Consider the following 25,039-nt stretch of genomic DNA (forward strand, 5'->3'; position numbering starts at 1 on the left):
TCTTGTGAGAATTGGGTATTAAAATTTTATCTTTGGGGCCTCCCTGGTGGCGCAGGGTTAAAGTCTCAGCGCTATCAAACTATTACCAGCCACTGTGACATGAATTCGAACCCTGGCCAGGGTGATAACCCACATGAGCTGCAGACCTCTCCTGTCTCGCTCGCTGCTCCCCTCAGCAGTGTAGCTCAGTAGATCCACCTGTTCTGCTCCCCACTCTGTCTCTGGTGAATCCTCTCACCCCCACACCTCTGGCCTACACCCCAGTTCTTGTGTGTATAAATAAATAAAAATAAATAAATAAAATTTTACATTTGCCTATTTTAAGTGTCAAGTGCTCAAACTAATTTCAAATACTTATAAAATCATCAAATAAGAATCAACATCCATTTAGCCTCCAGACTGCTCCTGTGATGTTCTTAAAAAGATCATGAGAAATATGATTTACTGTTCGCCTACTGTGTACCAGCCACAGACTATTTCTAACATTATGACCAACCTGCAAGGGGAGGGTGCATTAGTATCAGCTTTTAACAGATAAGGCTCAGAAAAATGAATTTGCCCAAGATCACCTCACTCTTAAAGTAGCTGGGCCAGTGCACAAACCTGTCTTACTGTAGACCCAGTCATGTTCTGGCGCCCTCTGCTGGTGAGGATGTTTCATGGGTGGACTCTGCTTCAGCTGTAACTTTACATCGGTACTTGAAATTCAAGTATAATGGGAATTCAGACTTTGAAGAAAGGGGATCTAGATTTCAAAAACAAATTTCTTTTTTTTTAAATAATAAATTTTATTTTTATATTCCCCATACAATTGCAACCCCCCCATTCTGACCCCAGTCCCTCCCCTCCCGCCCCCCACCCCCAAAAAGTGTCTCTGGTTCATAGTTTTTTGTTGATTTTGATTTTCACTTTCTTATAGTTATTCATTTTCTTGGTCCCTTATTTAAGTTTTCTAGATTCCTGCTATGAGTGAGACCATCCGGTATTTTTCTTTTTCTTTCTGGCTTATTTCACTGAGCATGATCCCTTCCAGCGCCATCCATGTTGCTGCAAATTGCATAAAAACAAATTTCTTAATCTCTCCAAGCCAGTTGCCACTGTGGGATATTCTAAGTTATTAACGAGACTGCATGAGAAATATTTTATAAAATTATTTTTATTTTTCTAAACTTTATTTTTTAAGAAGTGGGGTGCATGCCAGAGTCGGGGGGTGGGTGGGAGGGGGTGGTAAGAAGATTCACCAGAGAGAGCCGGGAGCAGAACAGGCAGATGTGCCGAAACACACTGCTGAGGGGAGCAGTGGGTGAAATAGGAGAGGTCTGCTGGGCCACATGGGTTGCTCCCCAGCCGGCCAGAGATGGAACTCACACTGCAAAGGCAGTGGACAGCCTCACAGCCCTTCGCTCAGCCCACTGCGCCACCAGGGAGGCCCAGTATTTTATAAAAATTAAAGAACTTTTAAAAATATCAGTTTTTATAACATCCTAATCTACTTCCTGAATTATTTCACCTATTTATTCATTGACCAAGTATTATTGAGCAACTTCCATGTGCACACCATCATCTTGTTACAAAAGAGATAAAAATAAGCCCAGCCTTAAACGCTGTGCACTTGATAGTGAAAATAGTGGAAAACAAAACCTCCATTAACTTTCTTATTTTCCCTTCTGAGCACCCATTCTAAAAACTTTTTTTACTTACATGAATGAATGGTTTCATTAACACATAATGTGGTCAATTAACTAAAAGAAAAAAAGAAGCTCTTTGTGATCCTTTAAAAAAACAATTCAGGGGCCTCCCCAGAGGCACAGCGGGTTGAACGCTGCATTGTGAAGCTGCCGGAAGCCTCTTCAGCGCTGGTTCGAGTCCTGGCTGGCCAGGGAGAAACCCACATGGTGCAGCAGATCTCTCCTGTCTCGCCTGCTGCTCCCCTCAGCAGAATATGTCAGTCTTCCTGTTCTGTTCCCCGCTCTGTCTCTGGTGGATCCTCTTACTCAACCACGCCTCTGACCTATACTCCAGTTCTTATATAAATAAATAAATATTTAATTAAAAACCAGTTCAGCACACCAAAAAGCCTGTATGTAATTTCCTTATAGTTGACAGTGGATATTGCTTATAACAGAAGCAAACTCAGGTAGTGAAGAACAACAAAGCTTCCAATGTCAGTTTAGGCCCTTACAGGCTTATGGCCTTTTGGGATTCCAGCTTGGAGAAAATTACAGACTGTTTTGTTGGTTGTAAAGATAGGCCTACCAATATTTACCTTTCAGAGTTGTAAGGATTAGAATTAATATAAATTATGTAACTAGCAGAGTATCTTTTGTTTTAAGATTATTTATGCATACAAGAACTGGGGTACAGGCCAGAGGTGCAGGGGGTGAGAGGATTCATCAGAGACAGAGTGGGGAACACAACAGGCAAATTGACTGAAATACGCTGCTGAGGGAAGCAGCGGGCAAGACAGGAGAGGTCTGCTGTGCCATGTGGGTTATCTCCCTGGCGGGGATCGAACTCCTACAGCAGCAGTGGCTGCTGATAGCTTCATAGTGCTAAGACTTAACCCCTTGAACCCACTAGCAGGGAGACCCACACTAGCCGAGTATCTAAAGTAGGTAGCTATTCTTGGAAAAATGCAAATGTATAAGGTACACATACAAAGGACAAGATGTTTCAGGTTCTAGATTTCTGTAGTTTTCACTAGTTTTGCCAGGAGGCAGGACTGTAAGGAACTTCAGCTGTCAGATCCAGTCCAGATCAGATGATTTTACTGCATGTTCTATAAAATGACAGGCTGCTGCTAGAAAACACAGCAGACCTGCAGATCAAAACTATAGGCACAATGCTAGTGAGAAATCGTCTACTTTCCCTTAATTACATAAGAGTTAGATTTTTTAAGAGTAGAAATAAAGAAGGCCCAAGAGGTGGTTGCCTGTGCTCCAACTTTTCTCACTGAAATTCTCCTTCCCCATGGGGACTCTGGATCACATCTGTTGGCCTGGAGAAAAGGGGCGTGAGGGGAGAGGAGAGGTCATCATTTCCCTTCTGTAATTCGGCGTAGATACCTTAATTTCCCCAGGACAATGGAAACCAGGTACAGCATTTGCATTATAAACTTGGTGACTCACATACAGTTACACAGAGCAGCTTAGAAAATGTGACTTACTCGTAGATATCATCTTGATATTTCCTAAATCCCAGTCTCTTGCCAGGTCCTCAGTTAGGTTTGAGTACCAAGAATGGGATGTGATACAATCTGGGAGTCCTCAAGTTAATTACAGAGGAAGACACATTACCATTTTGACCAACATATGGGCCTCCCTGGTGGCACGGGGGTTAAGTCTCAGCACTATCAAGCTATCACCAGCCACTGCAGCATGAATTCGATCCCTGGCCCTGAAGGTGACTCACATGGGGCAGCAGACCCCTCCTGTCTCACCTGCTGCTCCCCTCAGCAGTGTATTTCAGTAGATCTGCCTGTTCTGCTCCCCACTCTGTCTCTGGTGAATCTTCTCACCCCCTGCACCTCTAGCCTACACTCCGGTTCTTGGATGCATAAATAAATAAAAAATAAATTTTCAAAAAAAATTTTCACCAAAATTTTAAGTGTTCGAGAGAAAGAGAGACAAAGAAAAAGTGAGAGAGAGAGAGAGCTGTATTCACAGGGTTCAGCCAAACCTCCTAAAGGAGAGGCTATTTCATCCTCTGCCCCAGTACCACCCTCTTTGAACCCCCACTCTCCGACACAGGGTGAGATGCTCAGGAGAGATGGTGTTCCTGCTACTTCTTGCCATGGTGCCATCTTCCATTTTATAAGTGAGAGTCAAGAAAGTCCTTTTCTGTCAGAAAGACTGCCCTCTCCTCAGCAGTTGGCACAGCGGCCCCTGTCACTGTCCACTCAGGATCACTTTATCTTGTGACTATGTGGACTATGTGGAGAAAAGAGAAAGAACAATATTTTACCATTGTACCTGCCTAGGATGATGTAGAACATTCACATTTTTAGGAGTCGTATGAGAACAGGAGAAAACTAGGTGATGGGGCTTGTCCATTGGGCTAATGAACAGTCACAGATGCATGTGTTACTAATTTATCCAGGTGAACACCTCAAGCCAAGAGGGATTTAGATCCCTTGTCAATCTGGGTAGATGTACTCCAGTAACCCCTTCCTTGACTCCATAGTTGCTTTAGAGTAGATATCCAAAGACAATAGTGCAAATGCACTTGCTCTTCAAATTCCCTCTGATCCATCAAAACCCACCTGTACCCCCTTGGATGCAGCCGAGCCAGATGTGAAGGACTAACCACTCTGAATGCATGTCCATTCCGCAGGCATGCCACGAGAGGTCAGCAGCCAGAGGGCACAGGCTAGGGTCTGCAGATCCCAACTCTCCCTACCCTGCGAACTTTGGACTTCAGCCTCTCCATCTCCAGTCTGGCCTAAATCCTATCTGCTTCGAATGGTTATTGTGTGGATTAGATCCAAGACTTGTGCAAAATAACTCCTGAGTATCTGGCTACCACAAAGTGGGTGCTTGAGGCCTCCCTGGTGGCGCAAGGGGTTAAGTATCAGCACTATGAAACAATCCACAGCCTCTGCAGCACAAGTTCAATCCCCGGCCCGCCAGAGAGAAACCACATGACAAAGCAGACCTCTCCTGTTTCACCCGCTGCTCCCCTCAGCAGTGTATTTCAGTCAGTCTGCCTGTTCTGCTCCCCACTCTGTCTCTGGTGAATCCTCTCATCCCCCACACCTCTGACCTATACCCCCATTCTTGTATACATAAATAAATAAATCTTTTATTTAAAAAAAACATAGTGGGTTCTTGTGAATGATGACTATTGTCATTGTACCAGGAACCCCAGAGAAGTCCATGAGCAGCACATGTCCTGTTCCACTCCAGAAAGAATTAACTACCATAGAAGAAGCTGGCATCAGACTCTTGCTAGGAAAAAAAACATTTCTGTTGCATGTTGAAGATATCCTCAGTCTTCCAAAAAGGGATTGTTCACACTCATACTGTCATATCAATTTTTGGGATGTCTGAATTTTAAAGAAAATCAGTGGATTTTCTTTGTTGTGTTCCTTTGATAAATTATGGCAAACTCTTAATTCTGTTTTCTTTGATATTAACCTGGTTTTATTGTTTCAGAATGATGCTTCCATGCATGAATAACCAGCTCAGGACAAAGACAAGAGCACTCCCTCCTCAAATAGTGACAGCTCCTGAACACACATCTTCCATGTGGCCTCTGGATGAAGCCTAGGAGTCTTCACAAATAGCTGCACAAATAGCAGGCCTAGAAGTTTCTATGTCTCCTAGAGAAACAACATTATCTGATAGTGTTTGGGCTTGCTCAAGCCATTCTTATATCAGAGTGGGATGGATGTGGCCAGATTCTGGGGAAAACTTCACCACATTGTCTGCCACTGAGAATTCAGGAGGACTCCTTGGTGGCCCATGGTGACCTTCACTGACAGGTGGGTAAACTGCATGAGGAGATGGCTCACAGAAAGTGAAATGTCACTGCCTAGGACTCACTTAAAAGAAGAAATAAGGCCAATGGACACACCTCTACTGCTGATGAAGTGTAAATTGGAAGCCCCCTTCTGGAAGTTGCTTGGCGATAAATATAAAGAACCTTAAAAAGCTCATGACTGTGGGCCTCCCTGGTGGTGCTGCGGGTTGAGCACAGTGCAGCACTGTGAAGCTGTCCGCAGCCTCTGCAGCATGGGTTCGATCCCTGGCTGGCCAGGGAAAGTCCCACATGGTGCAGCAGACCTCTCCTATCACACCTGCTACTCCCCTCAGTAGTGTATTTCAGTCGTCTGCCTGTTCTGCTCCCTGCTCTGTCTCTGGCGAATCCTCTCACCCTCCTGCGCCTCTGGCCTGTACCCCAGCTCTTGTGTAAAAATACATGAATCTTTAAAAAAAAAAAAAAAAAAACCAAACAAACACTTCATGACTGAGAACCTGAGCTGTGGAGTCTGACTGAACCAAATTAAATTTTGACCCCTATCATGACTTTGAGCTCACTGAGCCCTGTTACTCTATTTTTTTTGGCTTCTGTTTTATCTGTGAAAGGGGACCAATAATATACTAGTGTTGAGGACCGAGTGCCTAGCAATGCAGTAAGGCTTGATAAACACTCCAGAAATGTAGTTACTGAAATATTCTTAAGGCGCTACTGAGAATCAAGGTCAAAGATTAATGAAGAAAAATATGCAGCATTGTTTAAAATAAAGAAAACTTGAAAAAAGAAACTCTAAATGTGGAACAAAGGAAAAACTAAATTATGATTTACTCAAACAATGGGATATTTTGCTTCTAATTTTTAAAAAACATCTTTACCAAGCTTTCTTAATGATATGAAAAATGTTTTCTGAAACAATGCTAAACAAATGGAGCAAAACAGAAAGTAGTTATTTCAGTCTCTCAACTGTCAAAAGAGAATGAAACTGTGGTCAGAAGGCTAAATTTCTGGCTGGTAGGATTATGATACTTTTTTACTTACTTAATTTTATTTATCTAAGTAGAAATAAGTGTGTTAACATTGTAGAAATTGCTTCCCAATCAACAATTTTTAAAGTATTTTTAAACAGATTTATTTTATTTGTTTGGGCATGTAAGAACTGGGCTATAGACCGGAAGTACGGGGAGTGAGAAGATTCACAAGAGAGAGCGGGAAGCAGAACAGACAGATCTACTGAAATACACTGCTGAGGGCAGCAGCGGGCAAGACAGGAGAGGTCTGCTGCACCTGTGGGTCAGTTCCCTGGCCGGGGATTGAACTCCTGCTTTAGCAGCTGGCCATAGCTTGATAGCTCTGAGACTCAACCCCTGTGCCACCAGGGAGGCCCCTTTAAAATATTTTTTAATGTGCAAATGTATATAAAGTTGAGGGGAAAATATACCCAAACAAATGTTATGATTACTGGGAATTATTTTCAGTTTCTTTAGGAATATTAGGAGGCATTTAGCTTTTTCTGCTTCAGATGGGTGGGACATGGTTAGAGACAGAGAAGGAGATGCCTTCTGTGAGGAGACAGAGACTGAAAGAAGGTGCAAAGATGGAAAGAAAGGAAAAGTCTTTTGGGTGGGGCCTGGCAATGAATAGACCTGCTAGAACAGCTGGATTAAGAGGATAGTAGTAGTGAATAATGGGAGGAAAGGCTGAAAAAGAGCATATGGGGCCAGATCATGAGGGCCTTGAACCTAAATTAGGAATTTGAACCTATAGGTACAAGAGAGCTGCAGATGGTTTTAAACAAGAAGTGACATGTGGGTTGAAAGCCAAATTGAAGGAGAATTCATTTAGCAAATACAAATACACACATGGATTGGAGAGAGGATGTAAAGAATAAGAGAGGCTTTTTAAATCATTCTTTCATATATGTATTTATTCGTTCAGGGTGCATTGAGCACCAATCTTTCTAGTAAGTACTTAGTAAGGCGAGGTCCCAAGCTTCAGGTATCAGCCTGCTGAGAAAATGGGGCAAGAGCAAAGGGAACAAGGGTGGGTTCCCTTTAATGTGCAAGTCCTGGCATGGTCATTTGTACCTACATACTTTGAATTCTCACCCAAGTCCCGCGATTTATCCTGTCTGACAGATAAGCAGAGGCTCAACAAAATTACGCAAGGCCATGCGCCTCCAGCCACACAGATGATCCCAGGACAGTTACCTTGTATAATATCTTAGGATGGGAGTTGCGTCAGCAGGGAATGGCCAAATCTTGTGGGTCAAGGAGGAGCCATGGAGAGGGTGGTATTTAAACTTAGACTATAGTTTACATGGGAGATGGGCGTTTTGGGCCATGCAAAGGCAGAGGGGCATTATTGGGACTCTTTTACAACAGTTCAGGCCCAATCAATAAATCTGGAATGGGCAGTGAGAATAGAAAAGAAGGATCGAGTATAAGAGACATGAAGGAGAAATCGGTTTCCAGATTTCCAACAGGGGTGGCGGGAGCTGTAATTCCTAACAGAACTAATACTCTAAGAGGGAAGAACAACAATAGGGTCCAGTGCTGGCTAAATTTTGTCGTGAGTTCCTGTTCTACGCCCTCATACAGTGGTCCAACGAAAGGCCAAAATTAATTTTTCGAATCACAACTTTACTCATGTTATCAGACTGATAGAGCAGTATGTTTTGAGTTTATAGTGGCACAGTCCTCTAATTTGGTTACAGATGGTCTCACACGGTGAACGAGGGAGGATATCAGTCTGGAGCCCCCTACTTTGTCCACAATCATACATTCCCTTCCCCTCTGACACACAATTCTGGGCCGAAACAGCATTCTGGCACCTTTTTGTGATAAACCCAAGAGAAGGTTTGGGAACAAACCAAGGCAGGATCAGACCCATGCCAGTTATTCTAGGGCCCCTTTGATTGCAGGTAACAGGAATCCAGGGCAAAGCAGCTGAGGGAGAATTGATTCTCAATAGGTCTCAAGGAACACAAAGTCAGGAATGCAGCTGAGCCCTGGGCACACAGAGAACGGAGCCTGGGAATGCCGGGGGGCTCTCCTGTTCTTACCCCTCACCTTCTCCAGGGCCGGAGTCAGGCCCCATTGTCTTTCTCTGCAGTGTAGGTTCCTCTGCTGCTCTGGACCCTCTGGGTTGCCATTTCACATTTACTATGACATTGTGATTGGCAGAGCTTGTTTGAGGCAGGTCCTGGGCCAGGCCTCCTGCTGGCTGGTGTCAGCTAATAGGCATTAGGAAGCAGATGGAGAATACTTGTGGGGTGGATAATTCCCAGAAGGAGAGAAGTGAGGGGCAGACCAAACAATGGGTCTACCCCACTGGGGCCCTTTCTTAACTCCTCTAGGCTTAACTTCAACACTTGGAAGACGGAGATACACTGTCTACCTTGGAGGCTATCACCATGAAGATTTAGGAGAATGAAAGGATGTCAGTGGCATTCAGACAGCCCACCAGGTGCTAGTCAAGGCAGAAGAGAACAGGATAACAGTTGGAGGAGTCTGACAGTGAGACTTGATGCCAGGGATTTCTTTAAGGCCTTCTCTGCGGCTTAACAATGTATGTGCTGGGCCTCCCTGATGGCGCAAGGGGTTCAGCACAGCACTGTGAAGCTATCTGCAGCCTCTGCTGTATGAGTTCAATCCCTGGCTGGCCAGGGAGCTACCCACATGGCGCAGCAGACCTCTCCTGGCTCACCTGCTGCTTCCCTCAGCAGTGTATTTCAGTAGATCCACCTGTTCCGCTCCCCACTCTGTCTCTGGTGAATCCTCTCACTCCCCGCACCTCTGGTATAAAGCCCAGTTCTTGTATGCATAAATAAATAAATCATAAAAAAAAATCTAACAATGTATGTGCTATGGGAGTATAGCAGTTGATAAAATTGATGTCTCTAATCAGTAAAAAAAAAAAAAAAAAAAGATAAAGTACTTAGTCAATGATGGGATAACTGGGTTGCCAGCTTGGAAAAAAAAGTAGATCCCTCATAGTTTATGCCAAATTAAAATTCCTTCACAAAATACCTTGGGACATGTGCTCATGGTTTGTTTTACTCAATGTGGCAACCCCAGAACCTAAAGCAGTGCTTGACAGCCAGAGCTCAGTATATTTTTGGTGAAATAAATTCAAAAGAGGATTTTTTAAAATGATCTCAGGTAGGGTTGAAACCTTTCTAAATATGACAACAACAACAAAGCCCAGAAGTTTTAAAATCAAAGTTAAATCCAGTTGCCAAAACAAAAAAATTACAGATAATTATATGGATGGAAAATCACATTAAATGAAAAGGCATGCTGGAGGGAAATATTTGAAATTCTTATCATAAAAGGTACCTTCCCTTAGTGTTTAACAAAATCCTAAATATTGATAAGAAAAAGTCAACAGTGCGAGAGAAAAGTGGGCAAATGATATGAAGAAACAGTTCCCAGAATAAGAAATACAAATGGGTCTTGAACATTGAAGTACATATACATATATTCAACCTCCTTCATAATTTAAGAAAAGCAAATACAAAATCTAATGGGATGTGAGTTTTCACTTCCCAAATTGGCCAAGGTCAGTAAGCTTGAGAACATGTTATTTTCTACTATGTTTTGTCTAAGGGACAAGGAAACAAAGGCTCTGATAGAGTCTGCGGGTTGGAAGGGCTCATCAGGGCGACAGGACCATACAACACACCATGTGACCTGCTTCTGGGAATGTGTCCTACAGATAGACAAACACACGTACACATGAGGACATTCCTGTTATCTTAGCTGCAATATTGTTTGGAATAGGAAAATGTTGGAAATAACCATCATATTTCTGCTTAACTTAACAAATTCCAGCAGCAGCACATTCATACGATAAAATATTGTGCAGCTGTTAAAAGAGTGAAAGAAATACGAATGTGTTACAAAAGATCTCCAAGATAGAATGTTCTCTGAAAAAAATAAGTTGCACGGGGGGAGGAGGGGTGCTGTGGATTTTCTGCTAGTATTTGTGCTAAAAAATAAATCACCCACATACATAGGTATTTATGTGTATCGTGAATAGAGTGTCTCTTGGAGGATTCCCAAGAAACTGGGAACAGTGGTTGCCTCCTGTAGTGAATCTGAGTGGTTGGAGAAGAGAGATGGAAATAGACATTCTAAACTCTTTAAAATTTTGTTTCATGAGCATGAATGATGTCTTCAAATAACACATTAAATTAAGTAAAATGCATGTTAATTTAACATTCTTCTCTATAATATATCCCCAATTGAATTAATATAAAAATAATTTCATTTCCTTACCTTGCACTAATTAACTTTCCCTCCCAAATCTTTGAGTGAAATTAACATTCCAGAAAGACCAGACACATTCATCCTGAGACTTTGTCTCCTGGGTACACCGTCAAGTGTCCCCTTGCTGAAGAGAACGGAACGTTGCAGTGTTTGGCACATCCGGTCACTGCCCTACGAATGCGAGTTCCTATCTCTGTGGGAACGGAATTGTTCCTGGGAGAGCAGCTGGAAGGAACGCTCGCTCTGCCAGCAAGGTCAGGAGACTGATGAGTGTTTTGTGCCCTAAGCAGGAACTTTGTGACATGATTTCTTGAAAATCAAGATTATATAGGGTCCATGGACTTCCTGCCACCAACAGCTCCTCGGGATCTGGTTCTGCCCATCTTCCTAGATTTGCCCCTTACACTGGATTCACCTCTTATGCTGTAGTCCAACAGAATTCTCTCCAGCTGTTTTGCTTTTCTGTCTGCTTTTTTCTCCTTCTCTACCCTTGCAATTTCCATGTATTTCTTCTTCTTCTTATTTATATATTTTTACATCATTGTTCATTTTCGTGCAATGTTTGATTTCTCCTCTCAGGTGTAGTCCCCATAGAAATACCCGTGAGCCATCACCATAGACTCTTGTGCTCTTTCCTCCCATTTTCATCACTCTCCCTCCCTCTCCCCTGATGAATGTCTCTGATTTATAGTTTGCCTGCTAGCTTTGTCAATTTTTTTCTGATCCCTTGTATGGTTTTTCTATATTCCTCCTATAAGTGAAACCATTGATATTTTTCTTCTTCCATCTGACTTATTTCACTGAGCATCATCCCTCTAGCTCCATCCATGTTGCTGCAAATAGCATATCTTTTCTGATTACAGAGTGGCATTCCATTGTGTGTGTATAGACCACATCTTCTTGATCCAATCATCTGTTTCTGGGCATTTAGGTTATTTCCATATTTAGTTATTGTAAATAGTGCTGCAATGAACATAAGCATGTAGGTTTCCTTTTGAATTAATGTTTTTGTGTCCTTTGGGTAGATTCTTAGGAGTAGAATTTCTGGGTCATATGATAAATCCATTTTTAGTAATTTGAGGGTCCTACACACAGATTTCCATAGTGGTTGGACCAGTTTGCATTCTCACTGGCAATGTAAAAGTGTTCCTTTTACTCCACATTCTCGCCAGCATTAGTTGTTGATAGTTTTTATTAGTGTGGGTCATTCTTACTGGTGTGAGGTGATATCTAATTGTGGTTTTGATCTGCACTTCCCTGATGATAAGTGATGCTGAGTATTTTTTCATGTGCCTTTAAGCCATCTGCATTTCCTGTTTGGAGAAGTGTCTTTCTAGCTCTTCTGTCCACTTTTTGATTGGATTCTTTATTTTGTTTTTGTTGAATTGTGTAAGCTCTTTGTAGACCTTTGATATCAGTCCATTATCAGTTTTGTGGGAAATTTCAATTTAAATGATTTCTTTGCAATAAAGTCCTCCAAGACTCCGGGACAGAGCTATGACTCTTTGGCCCCTGTACACCCCAGTTCTCTGCCTCCATTGCATGTTATACTGCATAACTGTTGTCCGTCTCTGTCTATTCTGGGGAATCCTTGAAGACAAGAACTCTGTCTTATTCATCCTTTAACCGTCAGCTTGGCCCAGTGCCTGGTACATAGTAGGCACTCAGAAAAATGTTTCTAGGATAAATGAGCATACCAAGAATGACAAGTGCTATTTGGATGTTTTGGGTAAGAGGTGACTTTTAACCTGGGACTTTACAGAAGGAATCACTCACCTGCAGAAGAAAGGGGAATAAAGTGGGCATCTGGGCCAAGGGAACAACTCATCCTTGGGCATGAGAGTGGAGTGTGAGGCTCCTCAGGCCAGCAGTGCTGAGGTCATCAGATGTGCTCAGTTACCCCGGGGCCATTGTGGATGACAGCAGGTACTTGACCATATTAATTTGCAGTGGCCCAGCAGCTGACAGGAAAATAACCAGGTCATGGTCACTTGAACCCAGAAATAATTTTGGTGGGGGACAGGGAGAAAACTGACTCTGAGCACTGAAGCAGAGCCATGTTGTCAGCCTGTCAGTTTCGGTGTCACCTTCATTACCACCGAGTAATAGCTATAGGTGGAAGGTCACAATCCCTTTCCCTTATCCAGAATCCAAAAAGCTTTGAAAATACAGTTGCTGTTATTGTTTTGTTTTGTCAGCAAAACCTGCCCTGAGCTGAAGCTACGTATAGACTTTATCTACCTCACTCTATGTGTCTACTTATGTATTTTGCTGTGAAGTGCAAGTATTCTTGATTATAGGATGCTGCTTTAAAAGATCTGGCTGAAGGGTCATACATGTTTTTCATACCATGTGATCATATGTGATCATACCAGCATGTGAGCACACCAGTTTTCTAAAAATCTAGAAAATTTTGAATTTGAAACACATCTGACCCTAAGAGTTTTGGAAGAGGAATAGTAGTCTGACATAATTAACCAACACACATAATGTTTAAAAGTAAAAAAGTTATATAATTCCCTGAGTATAAAATAAATGAAGGAATGGAAATTGGTAATAATGTATATTTCAGTATGTAAATGATGGGGCAGCGTCTACTGGAATACCTAAGAAGTGAATTGATGCTTGCACGTAAGAATGGACTCTCCTGAATGTGGCAACTCAATCACAACTGATAAAGTGGTATACACTTTTTTGCAATTAAAGTAAGAGGAGTGACATTGCAGTGGTTTTCCAAAAATGGTGAACAATTTCAGGTAAAGTTCCAAATGTTAAAACAGAATCTCAGTGACTGAGTCGTGGCATTCCTGGAAAATCTGGTGCATACAAAACCATGCAAGATTACTTTGTGCTCATTTGTAAAACAATTAGCTTTCAGGCTCAGATGATTATAATGAGGTTTTGTTGTTATTGTTTACAAGATACATTTCAATGAGACATTTGGAAGTGGTTCAGGCTGCAGGACAATTCTCTAGTGTGAAAGACTACTTCACACATTGCCACAGGGCGCTTTGGGTCCAGGCGCTAAACATTAAATATCAATAGTGCCCCTCAACCACTGTGACATTGAGAAATGCCCCTCACATTTCCATAAAACACCAATGGTGTTGCCCTCTGGAGGGACCACTGCTCATGCCAACCGTGCTGGGAAGCTCCTGGTGGAAGTAGTCAGAGGCAACCGGTGATGAGCCCCTGGAATCCAAGCAGGCTGCAGGATCCCACTTAAGTCCAGACTAGCAGTTGAATTTGAAAGATAGTGTTCTGCACAGAAACTGAAACTCAGGGAAACAGATTGGAATTGAATTATCAAAGTTCCACATCAGATGTGTCACTGAGGAGTTGTGACCCTCCCATTGGGCAACCTGCAGTAGATTTGGTCTCAGACAACTTTCTGCCTTGCCAGCAAGGTAGCACCTTTGAACAAAGGCTGATGGGTCAGTTGATACTCCGCTGATTGGCCAGGCTTGGAGCTATCAGGCAACCCTTGGACTGTGTGCTTTCCTTTAGTATTTCCTCCCCCAGTCTCAGTGTATCTTAGTGGTTAATAGTTACACAACAACATTATTCACAATAGCCAAAAGGTGGAGGCAATCCAAGTGTCCATCCATGGGTGATGGTTCGATAACGTGTGGTGTACAAGGACAATGGAATATTATTCAGCCTTAGAAAGGATGGACATTTTGACACATGTCACTAAGTGGATGAAACGAGGACATTATGCTAAGTAAAATAAGCCAGTCACAAAAGACAAATATCATATAATTGCACTGCTTAAGATAGTTAAATTCAGAGCAACAGAAAGGAAAATGGGTTGTTTCCCGGGACTGAGGTAATGTTGGTGTATGCAGAGGGGATACAGCTGTTGTGTAATGGGGGCAGTTTCAGTTTTGCAAGATATAAGAGAGTCCTGCAGATGGATGGCGGTGGTGGTTGCACAACCATATTAAGTACTCCCTATGTACTTAATGTCACTGAACTGTAGACTTCAAAATTGTTAAGGTGGTTTTGTATTATCTGTATTTTATCACAATTAAAATTTAAAAAATAAACAAAGAACTAAGGCTCTGATGGAAAGACTAGGAATCAATTTCCAGCTCTGCTATTTACCAGATCTTGGCAGATCTTGGCCAAGTTAACTTCTCAGAATCTCAGTTTCTTCCCTGTCTGTGAAACAGACATAAACCATACTCTTTTTGTGGGGCATTACAGGGCTCACTTGCTGTCATGTGGGCACAGCGCCTGCCTGGCATGTTGTCAGTGCTCAGGAAGTGTGGTCATTATTTTGCATGCAGGTTTCATACGGTCACTGCTTGGGAGAGCGATCCTTCCCCCTAATCTATTGGCATAGGAGCATTTGAAGCACTTGGCTTACACCAAGGTTAGGAGGGTACTGACAAAGAAGAATGACTGGGGACTAGGGTGCTCCTTGTAAAACCTTTCTGGGTCTTCCTACCAGGGGGTCAGCTGTGACCAGACCTTGAGGGTGCTCCAGCAACTTTGCTCTATCTAGAGATCTAGATAAAGTCCTTTGCCATAAGCCCCAGAGGGACTTCTTCTTAAATCTAAAACTCTTACTAGTCACTAGTCCCACTTAGACTCACAGGGAGAGTTGATAATTGTTGACAGCAATAGAGTTCATTTTTTTTGTTGTTTTGATTAAACAATAAATTGATTGGAAAGTGCTTCCTGGTGCAGTAATTAGTGACTGGCAATGCTGTCATGCTAATGCTGGAGGTAAAGCTGAGGGCACTTAAACCCAGTTAGTCAGTAAATACCAGGAAATGTTAGACCTAGAGGGTATTCACTGCTGGCACAAACTCTGAAATTTGTAGGAAGAAAAAGAGGGGGTGGGGGAAAGAAGCAATTTCTTTTTATGAAATGAAAAGTTTAAAGATGGCGCGTTATGTTGCCATAGACACCAGTCCTGGCTCTGGGCAGCTCTGTGCTGTCCTCCCTGCCTGCTTCCAGCCACACAGCAATTAGACATGGTTTTCAACAGGGCAGCTGTGCCTCCCAAGTACCAATAATGAATATTCTCAGCTCCAGGCTCCCGCGGAAATCCTCAAGCCTTCACTTGTCACCGTAATTTCCTTGGGAAGTGTTTCTAATTACACATTGCTTGCTGCAGGCTCCAGGTCAAATCTTACATAGAATATAGGAATTGTATAAAACCACAAAACAGTGAGGGGACCCTGGAGTGGTTCAAATTGCTCTGTGCTTGTTTTTAACTTAGTAGCTAAATGTTACGGGATGTAATAGGGAGTCATTTGCATGAGCAAAAACAACACTAAAGGAACTGAGTGTGCTTCACTCTTTACAACTCTGTAGAGGTCAGAACCAGGTTCAGCAAAACAGCTATATAATAACAGAATTTCCAACACTAAAACATAGACTGTTTAACTTGTAGCTGGGTCTGTCTGAAGAGGGACTTAATTATTTTGTATTGTGGCCCTGGGCCCTGCCATTTGGAGAACATCTGGCAGTTTTGTTTCTGGGAGGTGAAAACATAGTTGTTACCATTGCTTAGTTTAGGAAATTCTCCAAGCTGTAAGATAACTTTCACCAGCTCTTCTGAGAGAAAACTGAAATCAAGCTAAATGTAAATCCAGATGCTACTGTTTGGCTGTGAAGCATTTTTTGGAGCTGAGTAAAATGGTAAGGACTCTTCAGCTCTCGAAGAAGGGGCAAAAATAGTGTTGACAAAGGATGGGTTTGACTGGACTGGGGCGGCCCCCTCTCCATGCCCCCAGCATTAAATTTTGGAAGATTGAGCCCCTGAGTGACCCAGAGCTACTGTCTCTCTGATGGCTTGGTGGAGCCACAGAGTCATGCTTAATTCAGGCCCTGGGCAGTGCCCACTTGGGGAGGGTTGGCTCTGGCCCTAGTGTGCAGTTGATGTTGATGCAGGAACCTATCCCGTCCCCCATATCTTTTTTTTTTTAAAGATTTATTTATGCATACAAGAGATGGGGTGCATGCCAGAGGTGTGGGGGTGAGAGAATTCACCAGAGACAGAGTGGGGAGCAGAACAGGCAGATTGACTGAAATACACTGCTGAGGGGAGCAGCAGGCAAGACAGGCAAGGTCTGCTGGGCCATATAGATAGCGCCCTGGTCAAGGATTGAACTCGTGCTGCAGAGGCTGTGGATAGCTTCACAGTGCTATGGTTAACCCCTCGTGCCACCAGGGGGTCCCTCCTGTCCTCCATTTCTAAGGAGTTTTAGTAGGAAGTGGCAGCACTGCAGGAAAAAGCATTTGCTCCCAGCTTCCTTCAGCCTACTGGTTCCTCTTCTGCTCAGCCTCTTAATGTGCCCAGGGCTCAGTCTGAGGCCTCTTCCCTCTATCTCTACTCACTTCCCAAGCGATCTCATCAAAATACTAAATAAAAAACTAAATAAAAATAAATTTAAAAAATAAATAAATAAATAATAATAAAAAAAACCTAAATAAAAAACACTAAATAAAAACCATCTGTAGCAGACTGTGTTTTTCAGAGTTGGCTACAACAGCACCCCCATTCTTCATGCTCTTCTACAATGTGTTTGTCACACTCCTTCCATCTAAAGAAGGGATCTATGGCCACCACCCTCTCCATTTTATCTTGAATCTAGGCAGGCTGTGACTCTCAGTAACCCACAGAATTGATAGAGATGCTGTGTGACTCCTAAGGTGAGGTTAGGAAAGTGATTCTCTTTTTGCCTTATTCACTAGTACACTAACTTTTGGGGTCCTACCCTGCCAGGCAAGTAGGTCAGCTATCCCATGGCTGCCATGCTGCAAGGGATGTTCAAGCCATATGGAGAAGCCACTGTAAATATTCTAGTTGACAGCCTCTATTCAGATCCCAGTGAACAGCCAGCCTCAACTGCCAGATACATAAATCAAGAGGTTTCCAGATAATTCCTGCCCCAGCAGTCATGCTGCCTCTAGCCCTTGAATCTTCCAAGTTAAGACCCCAGAAATCATGGAGTAGAGACTAAATATTCCTGCTGTGCCCCTGCCCTGATTTCCTAACCCATGAAATTGGTAGACAAAAGAAATTGCTATTGCAAGTTAAATTTGGGGGTTATTGTTTTACACAGCAGTAGTATCTGGAACACCGTTATATGCCAATGACCAACACGTTCATTTCTCCAGCTTCAGCCTCTCCCAACTCATATCCCTCAGGTTACTTAGTATCTCCACTTGTATGGCTAATAGGCTCCTCACAGAACATGCTCTGGATGGAACAATTGATCTTCCCTGCCCTGCAAAGCTGTTCTTCCTTCAGGGGTCCCTATCTCAACAAATGACAATATCGTTTACCCCAAAACCCATTGCCCAGGCAAAATACCTAGATATGTTTGGTGAATCCTCTCTTTCCCTCCCAAGCCCCATTCAATCCATCAGCTCTACCTTCAAAATATTTCCCAACTAGGACTACTTCTCACCTACTCAACTGGTATAACCATAACTAAAAGGACATCATCTCTCCTGGATTATTGTAGCCTTCTAGAGGGTCTCTCTGTTTCCACTCCTGGTCTCAGCTGTCACCACCACCAACCAAGTCTCCAAAAGCCACAATAAGATGTAAGTCACATCAGGAGCATCAGCTGCTCCTTGTTCACTTATGTGGCTATTGGCTGGGAAACTGGCTTGAGCAACTGGCGACAACATTCAGGCTCTCCATAGGGCCTGGACTTCCTCAAATAAGGCATCTGGATTCAGAGAGGAAATATTCCAAGAGAGAGAAAGAAAGCCAGATAGGAGGGCTTTAGGATGTTTAGAACTTGGCTTTGAATCTCATGCAGCATCACTTCTACCATATAGTATTGCTTGAGGCAGTTACAAAGGCCCACCCACGTTCAAGGAGAAGGCACCTGGACTCCACCTATGAAGCCTGTTAAGGTCACATTCTAAAAATAGCAAAGGACATGGGATAGATATTGGTACAGCTGTTTGTGAAAAATACAGTCTGCCACACCATGCAAGAAGATTTACCTTGATTGTATCTACATCAAAAAAAAATATGATAAGCAAAATATAAATGCAAAGGAAATAGAAGGAAATGCTGACTTTCCCCTGAACCTCTCACAAATCCCCTCCTCTGAGCACTGTGGGTTGATTACAAGCATATTTGGTAACTTAAAAAAAAATAGTACTAGAGGGAGTGGTACTATAGGATCCATTGTGCCTAACCCCTCTTCTCTTTGAGGGTGGGAAAAAGAGAATGGTCCTTCCTTCGTCTTGACCTATAAGAATCTCTTGCAAAGCCACTTCCTCTACAGAGATTCCAGGCAGGCTGTGGTTCTTCAGCCCACAGGACGAGATAGAAACAACACTCTATGACTTCCCTGATCCCTACTGCGTGAGCACTGACAGTTTTTACCTTTCTCACAAGGTACTTACTTTATCCCTTGTACTTTACTCACAAATCTCATAATCCCCTTTAATCCCTCAATAGTATATTGAACTGTACATTTCTCAACAGAAGTCTTGATTCATCACTCCTCCTTCCCTTCCACTCTGGGATCTGCAATATTCACATGTTAATTCATTACATACTGGTGGAATTCACAAAGAAGTAGTTGAGTACCTATCTGTGTCACCCATATTTAATAATCCTGGAACATAGTAGCTGCTCATTTAAAGCATGCTTTTAATGAATGGATTGTGATCTACCAAATACAGGACGTTAAGGGGGACTTAGTCCTGGCCTTCAGTTACTATTTACATTATAAGGCAGTACATGATTATGATGTATAGCCAAAAGTATGTGGTATTTAGAAAAGGTCTTTCTAAGCCTAGAAAGCAAAAGTCAGAAAACATAAAGGAGAAGATTGATTGCTTCGACTGCATAAAAATGAAGCAGTTCTGTACATCAAAAAATCATAAATGTAATTAAGGTGAATGGTAAGCTAGGAAAAAATTGCCAATATATTAACAAATGTTACTATCCTTAATATTTGAAGAAGATTTTTATATCAGTAAAAAAAGACAAATATTTCCCTAAATTAAGGAAAGGACATAGTCAAAAAGAAAAAATATTATTTGTTAATAAAGAAATAAAAAAATCTTTAACTTCATTAACAGTCATAGAAATTCATGTAAAACCACACTGAAGTAACATTTTTCTTTTCTCAAATTGGCAATGTATTTCTGTTAAAATAATATTCAGTGCTAGCAGAAATAAGAAGACTAAAAACTAATGTCTAAAGTTGCATGTGAAAACCTTTAAAATGGGCATGCTCTGTGAGCTGGGATTTCAGCACCCCCAAATTTCTGCTGAAGACTTTATTGCTGAAGTTTTCCAAGATATGTATGCAAAGACAGTTACTGATTTTAATAGTAGAAAACTAGGATTAATGTCCAGCATTTGAGACTTGGTTAGATGACATACAACTATATGCCAAATGCTGATATGAAATAATATTTAATGAAAGAGATACATATTCGTGTTATATAGTTAACTAAAAATGAACTTATCAAGCAAATATGTAGTGTCATTTTACCTTTCATGTTATATATATATATATGTGTGTGTGTGTGTGTGTATATGTATATATACATACATCTCGTAAACATAAACTTTCATAAAAACCTAGAGAGATTTATACCAAAAATTTAGGATTCTGTGATTTCATTTTTCTTAATCTCCTGTGTGTGTTTAAACTTTCAACACTAATTTACATTCCTTTCTATTCAGGAAAATGATGCCATTATTTCTTTTAAGTGGTGTGGAAGTTGCCTTTAAAATATAAATGGAAATACCTGTTCTGGATACTTCCTTTGAAAACATCTCCAGGCCACTCTGGCACACTTACAGCAGCCCATTCTCTCGAGAACAGAGTGGGGGTGGAGAATTTGGTGAATGTTTTTACTTGCAGCTCATCCTGCAGTAAATCTGGAAGACTGTAGGAATAGGTGCTTTGTGTTGAGTTGGAGAATGTATGTCAGTGTTCCTGACTGCCCAAAGATCTGCTGATGGAGGAATTCATCTAAACACCAGTCCAAAATGAACAAACAACACCAGTTCAACCCTATCAGAAATGTTAATTTCATGGGCAAGTGCATAAACTGGTTTGTTTTATTTTTTTCCAACAAAAAAACCATGAAGGATGACACAATTAGTTATGTCCACTGTGCATGGGGTGGATTACAACATTCTGGAGCAAAGTAAAAATGAGATAGGTGTGAGAAGTTGAATCATAAGAGGGAGAAAATGTTTCCTTATTTTCTCCTTTATTTAGCTTTCAGTTTTATGAGAATAAAAATCATGATAAAAGGAGATAAAAACATGCAAAGAAATCTGATGGGAATAATCTCTAAAACTGAAACCATAAACCAGTGGTTCAACCTTCATGAACTCCTCTGACTCTGTTTCCAAATATAAATTCTATATAAAAGTACTGCATTTCCCTTTAGGAACTACTTAAACAAATGAGTATCACAATCGCAAGTGAGTAACAAAAAAAAAAAGAAGAAGTTTTAAAAATGTATGTGCTCAGATGCTTTTGCATTAAATATTAAAACCTGGGCCGCCCTGGTAGTGCAGGAGTTAAGTCTCAGGCTTATCAAGCTATCGCCAGCCACTGCAGAATGAGTTCGATCTCTGGCCAGGGAGATCCTCAAATGGCACAGCAGACCTCTTCTGTCTCACTCACTGCTCTCTTCAGCCAGTATATTTCAGTAGATCTGCCTGTTCTCCGCACTCTGTCTCTGGTGAATCCTCTCACTCCCCGAACCTCTGGCCTACACTCCAGCTCTTGTATACATAAATAAATCTTTAAAAAATAATAAAATAAAATAAAATAAGTAAATATTGAAACCTGTCAGTTCATAATGCAGAATACTACCTTTTCATAAATATGAGCAAAAACATTTCCTTCAAACACCAAGGTATTTTTTCCAATTTTATTATTGCTAGTATCAAGATCAGGAAGTATCTTAAAATACACTAGTGGTATTTTTATGAGGTTTACTTTGCATTAAGGAAGCTTTGATTGACGTAAAGGAGCTCTGCACTGATGCTTCTAGAAAGTTTATGGTTCATCTCAGAGGTTCCCAGAGAGTGTTCAATTCCACATCACTCCTCATGCGACATACACTATAATTCTCTCTCAAACTTCTTCTGACTTGAAACCTGGAAGCCTCACAGAGAACAAAAAATTCAATGACACATCTAATTGCTGTCTTCCCTGAGCCAGCAGCTGGGCCTGCTGGGGGCCAGGGCCCTAGTAGTGGGTCCGAGTCCAAGCACTTGACCTGCTGGAATTTATAAGCTGGCAGTGAGAATGGAGCCCAGGAGTGGATATTTATTCAATAAGCTTCTGGGTGTTTCTGTCTGTATTTCCCTCTTGAACATGCTGATGAAGGAAAATTGTTGATTTTCAACAATTTATTTGATAAAACTATTTGACTATTTAACTGAATTATTTCTAAAAATCTAAAAGGACAATTTAATGATCACACAAAGTTCCTAAGCTCTTCAGCTCTCCCACTAAATACAGTGCACATAACCTATGTCCTGTGCCTCCCTCTCTCCTCATCATTTTCAATGTATTTTTCCTTCTTTCTCTAGGAACTGTTCTTCCCCTGTAAATCAAATCAGCCTATTTTTGCCCTTCTCATTTTCCTCCTTTACCTTAACTTCACACAGAAAGGCCCAGAATCTACCAGAGAGCAGAATTTTCCATATTGGGTGTGATAACGCTGAGTAGTTAGCGTAGTTAACTTGCTGGACAGCCAAGAAGCCTGAAACTTAGAGAAGATAAGTAACATCCCGAAAGCCACACAGCTGGCAATTAGCAGACCCAGTCTTCAAACTTCCTCATTCCAAAGCTTGGACTGTTTTCCAAAGCACAAGGGGAGGGTTATTTTCAAGTACAAGAAAATAGATGAGGAACAGAATTAAATCATTGGCTGCACCCATATCCTCCCAGCCTCACGGGTGGCAGATCTGCCTTCACGGGCAGGATAGGAAACAGGATAGGAAACAGCCCAACTCCTAGGAAGCTCCCTGTGGTGTCTCAGAGAATCATCTGCACATTATGGAAAAAAATTCCTATTTCCAGAGGCCTGCATTTACACAGCACCAGGGAGGTCAGTATCATTGTTTTCCTCTGTGTGGCGCCCCCTGGAGTTGTGTGGGGCGACTGCCTGTGCAGTTCCTGTATTTCTCATGCTATTTTAGCAGGTCTTGAGGGGAAGATCTGTGGCATCTGCTCTGGGAATCACCCAGCCCTGCTGAGGTTCAAAGCCCACATCTGTTCTAGAGTCTTCCGGTTCTGGTTCCTTCTGCCAGTTCTCACTGACACTTCAGGGGGGGAACTAGTAATCTAAGCTTAAAACTCATTTTGTGCAATAAGAGTCCCTCCTCTGGTAGGTGGAAGTATTTCAGAGACTCTGAGAAAAGGCTATCCCAATGGTATATGTAAAAATCTGACTGCATCTCTACAAGTCACTCTTATATGAAATTCAAAACCAACCACTTTCAGGTAAGAATCTGTGAGGTATTTTGGTGAGTGGGGGGAGGGGATGGGAAGAGCAAGAAGGGAGGAGATGTCAGGATTTCTGCAGAGATTATTCAGAGGAGGGACATCTTCTCCCCTTTCCTCTGTTACTGGACCCATCAGAGGCAGAATTTCACTTCTGCTGTGGCTAACGCCCCACAGAAGTTTCCTAGTTTACTTCCTGGTGAGCTGGTGACCAATATGAAGATGAACTACAGTGAAAAAGGGCTCACTACAGTGGGCCCAGCCGAGCAGAGTGAGACTCAATGTGCTTGGGGTTTTGAATAAACCAGGTATCTGGAGATAACTACTAACTCATCTTCAATACCCATCTTTGATCGGCTTGTAGCGTCATAACCAATCAAGAAGTAACTGGCTCACAAGAGCCAGAGTGGAAGGCACACTAAGGGGGCTTGCCGAAAGCAACTCTCCTAAGCCAAACTATTTCTCATGGCTGCAAAGGCTACCATCTGCCAGCCAGCTCTTGGTGGGATTAGGGGTACTGAAGGGAGTTATTGGGTGTGTATCCCTTTATACTGAATCAATTAAAGAAAATTTGAATCTTAGCAGTAAGAAATATACATTTTGTCTTCTTCACAGTTTCTAATATAAAGCTCCTAAATTTCTTAGAATCTTCTGGGTGATAGGCATCTTTGTTGTAATTCAGTGACTTGCCAAGCCCTGATATAGCTTCAGGATGGAGACTGGGCTCCAGAGAGACCAAGCCATAATTAGAGGGTTGGCCCTCCGGGAAATAGAGGGACTGGAGATTGAGCTCCAGCGCCAGTGGCCAGTGATTTAATCGACATGTCTGTATAATGAAACCTCCATGTGAGCCCCTACAGGATGGATTTCAGGGAGCTGCTGGCTCAGTGAACCTATCCTGCCAGTAGAATGGCACCCCCAGACAGAGTGTGGCCATGTCCAGATTCCCCCTCAGCATTATTTCCATTTAGCCCTTTCTCAGTGAAATCCATGACAATAACCTGGAATTAGTAAAGCATGTTTTTCCTGTGTTCTGTGATTTGTTCTAGTGAATTAGCAAACCAGATGAGAGGTTTGAGAAACTCTGAGTTAATTGTCGGTTGGCCAGATGCACCAGAGACGCCCTGGGCCTTTCCGCTATGTGTGAAGTGGGGCGGTAGTCTTGTAGCACTGAGTCCTTCAACGAATAGGGTCTGCACTAGCTATGGGTCAGTGCAGACACTGAGTGAATTGTAGGACACCCTTTGAGGAGCTAAAGAACTGAGAATTGGTTGATGTGGGGGGAAAAAAAGCCGTCATTTGGTGCTGGACGTGTTGAAAACAGCATACCTTGGGAGGAGTGTTCTTGTTATAAGTGTTCTTTTTAAAGGACTAGGAATTCTGGATCACCAACAAAAATAAATAAATAATGTGGGGGGGTGAGAATGAACTTTGTAGTGGGCACATTTAATAGACTACAGACAGCTTCTGTTCTTATTTCACAGCCCATATAGAAATGCTAAAGAAAAATCATTTGAAAAATGATTGGTTTATTTGAGAATTTTCAATGCTTTTTATGTCAAATGAAAATTAACGAATGCACAGTGTGGTAGGGACCTATTTGGAGTATTGTGCCTGCCTGTTTCTGTCAAGAATGGAAAAGACTCAGCAGGCTGGCATCCAGAAGGGACCTGCTGGTGGTGTTGGTGCCAAGGGACAAACAGCAGGGATGGAGGTGACACACACTTAAAGAATGTTTTCCCAGGTTGGCCCCTGGGCGACTGCACATCTGTCCGGCTTGTTGACCTGCTTTCTGCAGCCAACCCAGGAGACAAG

This window comes from Talpa occidentalis, unplaced genomic scaffold (genome assembly GCF_014898055.3).
Source record: "Talpa occidentalis isolate TD23 unplaced genomic scaffold, MPIMG_talOcc4v2.1 talOcc4.13, whole genome shotgun sequence".
Classification (NCBI taxonomy): domain Eukaryota; kingdom Metazoa; phylum Chordata; class Mammalia; order Eulipotyphla; family Talpidae; genus Talpa; species Talpa occidentalis.